Genomic DNA, 6410 nt, shown 5'->3' with positions numbered 1-6410 from the left:
TAAATCAAGTTTTGTTATACGCAATAATCATCCTGTACCTCTTTGCTTGCTTATACACTGATCAATTGCTGATCGATGCTAATGGCTGCAAAGTCTGTTTTTCATTAGTGTGCCTTCCTTCTTCTTTGCCACTTTAGCATGTCACTGTGTTCTTCATGAGAGGCTTGTTGAAAGCAAAAAAATGTAAATCAATTGGTCTCCGTGTTGTAAACAAAAGCTCTTGGATCAGTCAGAGCAAGCCCTGGAGCACTGGATAGCAGTGCATTTTAGTTTTATCTCCAGCTCGTCTTATTTCAGAAGGCTGTTAAAAACCCAAAATTCCCTCTCCAAACCAAAAACCTCTGCGGTCGTGGTGGACCACATAGAAATGTATTGCATTCCTGTTCATTCCTTCAGCTGAGCCACTGCAGAATTTCAATGTTTGAGAAGTGTATCATCAAACGTATATGGCCCTATCCTGATCCTGTTTTTCATGTGCAACACTGCATGAAGTCTGCTAGGCAAAGCGAGAACATGCAACTGGAAGCTATCATCCTATCAGCCAAGCTGCAGGTTTATAAAACTTTGTGTTATTCAATTTTTTATTTTAACCAGTAATTAGCTAGAACAGCTGAGCAGGTATGAAGGTTTAAGGCAGGTGAATACCCTGTACAACCAGTCCTGAGTAGAGTTGTAGCCAGTCTAAGGCTGGCTTCAGTCCGTAAAAAACATATTGCCTGTGTGAAAGGTGGTAACATTGGGTGCTCAGAGCTAATTTCAGGCAAGACACCCATTTATGCAACTGGGACTTAGGCGTTTGATGGTGTTTTCATTAGTAGGTAAATGCTATGTGGTTATGCTTGGTTTTAAATGAATTTAGCTAAGGAAAAATCAGTAGTGTGAACGTGACTAAAGAAATCAAATACCAAGCCATTATTAAGAAAAGCTGAAAATCTTTGTTCTAACATATAATGTAGAGTTTGGCTTTCTAAAACAGTGCTTCCATTTAATGCTGATTTATGGCCTTGTTATGGTTATTTATTACAGGAAAAGTATTAGTATGTTATAAGTAGATATGAAGTATTGTAGATGGTAAGTAAATATGATTTCTGTTCATTCACTGCCTATGACAATCATCATATATTATTTACTGTTAAGCACAATGTACCTAAACAGCAATTAGTCATTTATCAATCAGTTATAAAATATCCTAGTGTAAGTCAGGACCTAAATATGTCCTTGATTGTTGCAGAAAGCTTTTGTTTTGTGTGTGCTTTATTAGAATTCGAGATTCTCTTTAAAAAATTCAGTCAAAAGTTAAAAAGGTAGAGAACAATAAATAATTTGATAGATCAAGGAGGCATGTTAAAATTTGGAAAACTATGAGATAATCTGTTGTTATTTCATGATGTTGTCTATCTTATTAACATGGTGGCTACTAATCATTTCTGAGGTGCTGAGGTGTTGTTTCAAGCCTTTGGTAATATAATACAACTCAGGATATAATTCAGATAATTCAGGAAAAAAGGAAAAATAAAACACAAGGAAAAATTTCACCCCTCCCTACATCCAACCAAAAATGACAACTGGAATTGCAAGTTGATGTAGATTTGCAGTCTGGTATGCCAGGGGAAGCTGACGCAGGAAAGGCAGGGATGGGTTTCCATCATCACCAAACTTGCAATAAAAATGCCTCCCTCTTTTGGAGAATGATGCCTGGCTTGCTTGCTGTTCCTTACATTAAGATCAATAAATCTCCCTTGAAATGGTAGAACATTTCAAACTGGAGGACACTACAGGCACTTATGTTGAATATAGATTTTATGATGTCCTTTCCATGAGTAGAGCAGAAAACCCCAGCCATAGTTACAGAGAGCAGCAACATAGAACATACAACAAACACAGAATGAAAGAGCCTCTCCCCTCCCCTTCTCCCAGAAAATCCAAGCAATGTCTTCTGCTACCCATTGGCAATACCAAAACAACTGTCCCATACTCCTACAGTCTTAGAGCTTTCTTCTGATTCTGGCATGTCTTGAGATACTGTATCTTCGAATTGTTATACATTAAATGGCTAAGGAGAGGAGGCATTGGTCTAAGGTTTCTAAAATGCATTCCCCTTACTCTATTTCTAGAGAGTTGAACTTTTGGCAAGTTAAGGTAGTTTGGCTTTGCAGGTAGGAAAAAAAAAAGACAGCATAAATAATTCTTTTAAAAATGTTCAACTACTTTTGCAATGGTTTGCTATTAAATATGTGCCATGTTTGGATTTGCCAGAAATTCTCTATGGAATATCTCACATACTAATGACTTTCGGCTTTGCCATGTACAGTAATGAGAAAATTGCAGGTAAGTTTGTGCTGCCAAAGAAATATTGACTGGATCAGAGGAGGGAGAATGGTTGGGGCGGTGTAGACAAGGACAGCTTTCAGCTAAGGTGCAGTGCCAGCAGGGGCTGGGCACCTCCAAATCTCAGCTTGATGTAATGGGAGCAGAAGGAGGGAACAGCCACTCACTGAATTGAGGACAGATCTTGAAAAGGTCCAGAGTAACATCTGAAAGTAGAACTTGTTAAAAAGTACTATTATTTTTAACAACTGGTAGAAAAGCAGTGATTTTTACAGCTGCCACTACCAAACCAGATTATGTCATCTCCTGCACAACCGTGAGGCCATATTCCCAGGACCGAAGGGTATGGATAGAAGATAATGGTATGATATGAGGTTGTATTGATACAAGCTGGGAACATCCTTGCAACACAGGTGGCACAGGGACAGAGCAGCAAAATCATGAGCAACCTGTGGGCATGAACTTGGGCAGGGTCTGGAGTTGTACTAAATGACACCCTTCAGTTAATCTAGCCAACGTGGTGGAAGACAGAAAACTCTCCTGGCTGCTGTTGGCATGTCCCAACTACATACACCCAATAGGTCATGAAGGCTAAAGTTTGGGCCATGAAGGCATTTTTAGTTTTTATGCAAACCCCGGAAGTATATGTTCTCTGTCTTTCTCATACTTGAGTAAAAATGAAGTGCTTCTCTGCTGCTGCTATCTTGGGGCTAGTGCAGGGAATATGTTTAGAGATGCTCCAAAAGAACAAGATGAATCATGTTTTGGCAGGAAGCACAATGGTTTGGGAGAAGTGGGAGAAAGAAAAGAGATGCTCTGATTGACCCTGACACAATGTACCCTCATGAACTCCAGCCAGTGGATGCAAGTAGCCACAAACAATGTAAGTTAGAGAGGTCTGTGGTTACTTTATACTAACTGACATTACAGGACAGTATGGCCCTTGTATTTATCGTAGCATGCTGGTTTAGCTTTCAGCTGAGGATTGAGGCCAACGTGGCTACAGAAAATATAAAAGTTTTCTCTGTAAAAATCCTGTAATTGAAGATCTCAAAGCGTTTTACAGGCATTAATAAATAAAGCCTCAAACACAGCTACCAGTATTTCAATCCCTAACGTTCAACGGTGCTTGTAAGTGGTGTTATAATAATAATAGTTGTATCAATGCTCTTGCAATTCCAGAAATATTAATGGCATCTTCTCTGTCAACAACATCCCCTCCTCCAGGCCCTGCTTTCTCATGGGCAGGAAGGAAAATTTTGCAAGGCAAAGAGCTCGCTGGGGAGTTTTGGTCATTTGGGATTTTGCTTTTGTGGGTTTTTGTATGTGTTTCCGAGACAGGTCACCAACCAACTGGAGTGTTTTCTTGTACTAATAGGTGTTTTTGCTGATATCAAATACATTTGGATGGATGGGTTTTTTTCTTACCTTTCTTACTGGAATGTCTTTGTGGTCACAGACAACTAATGAAGAGAACAAAGGAAAGACAATGTAAAATCATTAGGAAAGAAAAGGGAAACACTGTTCAAACAAATGTATTTTGCTATTACAATGCCATTTTCAGTCTTTTTTGCGGCCCCTACTGTTCCTTACACTGGCTCTTCAGTGGGGACAAAGAATTCATTAAACGGCTCTTCATTTTACAATATCAATATGTTTTAAGTCAAATTGTGTATTCTTTGCCATTAATTTTCTTTTAAACACAAAGCACCATCAGAAAGATTAGCTGCAGGGGGGCTGCAGGCAAGAAGGAAGATACAAACATCCCTCTTACGAAAAAAAATAATAATAATAATGATGAAGTCTTTTAAAGTTTAAAGGGGAATAGTGGCTTTTTTACACCAAGACTGTAAGACCTGTTCATTGATCTTTTCAAAGAAGTGACAACAATAGGGAAAAAACAGAATGAAAGAAAATGAAAGCAAGAGAATAAAAGCTGTAAAGAGTTGGGGTACAAGGAAGCAGTAATCTGTGGATATTGATGAAGCCTGGGATGCAACACATGCGTGATCTCAGGAAAGGGCCTGGCTGTATTACCTGACTTGGCTATTGGCTTTGCTTAACCACCAGGTATTTTTACTGAGAAAGCTTTTTTTTTTTTTCTTTTTTTTAATTCAAAATGCTGCTCATCTTGTTTATCAGACTACTCACAGCTCATACAGTTTTTTGGGTGGGCTTGTTCTGTAAGTGGGAAGTCTTAGCTGAAATGGGACCCTGAACAATTTGCAGAAAGTCAGCCTTTCACTGGGGTCATGGTGGAAGGGAGACAGACATGCTGCCCCTTTGAAACACAGAGAGAAGTTTTGTGATAGATGTTTGTGGTTTGAATCAAATTGAGCAACTAATGATTTGTGCTATGAATGTCTCCACTGGAATGTTTTAATTCACAAGTGACATGTGGTTCTCCTGACAATCAGTGTAAGGGGCAGAACACCCATAGCACACAGTGTCTAAATGAAAACGTCAACAATATCCTTGGCAAGAAGTCCAGAGAGAACCTAGTGAAGAGATTTTTACACAGTGTGTAGTTATGCAATTTAAATAAAAATTACATTCATTTTTATTTGAGCAGGAAGAAAATAAGAAGGGCTGTTGAAAAGTTCAACTTGCTGTCTTTCCAGTGAAAATAGGCCCAAGCTGGAATATTTAACCTAAATTTCTTCCTCCTCACAAATAAAAATCACATCTGAACTAATTTTACACGTTTTATGCACACTTGTTAAATTCCAGGTGTCTAATTACACCTGGTCCTCTAGTGGGGTACAGAACAGGCAATCTCTTTACATCACACACTGAAAAAAATGCTAACATTTCCCCAAGTTCAGAAACCAAAACTATTGTGTGTGGCTTTGGAACAGGAGAAACATCAATTCCTAAGTCTGCCATTATGAGGAGAAAAATTGCTCTAATTGCTGTTGAAGCAGTGGTGCTACTGCTAGGATAAATCCATATTGCAAGTCATTTAATTGTGACCCTCAATAAACTCATTTGGAGTGGATATTTCAGTGATCTGATTCATCAGTCATACAACTCTGAAAAATACAGAAAGTTTAGCATGGGAAAACATTCAGCAACATGGGTTCATTGTCATAAGATCACCAGCAGAAAGAAAAAGCAAATGCTAACACACCTCAGCCATGGCTGCTCATGGTGAGTGAACGCCAGCACAGTCCAAATTGTTTCCAAGAAGAGTGGAAGCCATTGAGATGTCCAACAAATGTGCGGAGGAGCCAGTCTTGTTATCATATGATTAGGAGTTTAGGCTCCTATTGGGCACAGACCAAAGAAAGTCCTGGAACAAGACAGATAATGAACTTGGGTTGTAAAATACTGTATACTATTCTGCCATTTTGGCCAGTGATCATGTACCATATGTCAAGTGAGCTGCAAATTCCCATAAAGCAGCAGTTTGCTGCACTAGACCTATGACAAAGGAGGTTGTAAAAGGAATAAATGGCAAGCGGAAGCTGGAAAGCATACCAAATGTACAGCACATGCTTATTAACAGCAACACAGCAGCCAAAGGGAGGCAGAAGTTGCGTATGGGAGTAGACGTGCATGGGGAAAATGGAGAGTGGCAATACTGCCAAAGGTTTTCTCTTTTCTTTTCTTTTTGCCACTTCTGCAATACTTCAGACATTCTGGGATTTTGAAATGAGAGTTGTGTCTTTGTTTTTTAAACCAAGTTTTTGTATTGATTCATAGGAGAGAAATCCATTATTTTACTCTTTTTCTTTACGGAATCTGTGCACACTGCTAAACCACCTAGGTGTTGTGTGAATATAAACAGCAATCTTCAGATATGAGTCTGGAAGGGCCAAAACACTGAGCCCTCTTAACAAGGCCTATTTCTACTGTATGAGAAACGGTCCCAGGCATCTTCAGCTAGGCTCACAAATATTGATTTTTATAATGGCAATTACTGTAACTTCCAATGGTCCTATAGGCTAAATACTGTTCATTGAAAGCTTTTTTAACTCAGTGCATGCCATTTTGCCTAAATCACAACGTCTCATGGGAGCGTATCAATTTCCACAAAATGTCATTAGTAAATTTAGAAATGTTTTTAGAAAGACTTTAGC

The sequence above is a fragment of the Harpia harpyja genome, chromosome 14, assembly GCF_026419915.1.
Source record: "Harpia harpyja isolate bHarHar1 chromosome 14, bHarHar1 primary haplotype, whole genome shotgun sequence".
NCBI classification, from domain to species: domain Eukaryota; kingdom Metazoa; phylum Chordata; class Aves; order Accipitriformes; family Accipitridae; genus Harpia; species Harpia harpyja.
The sequence above is the reverse complement of the archived record's forward strand: the minus strand, read 5'-3'. Positions refer to the sequence as shown.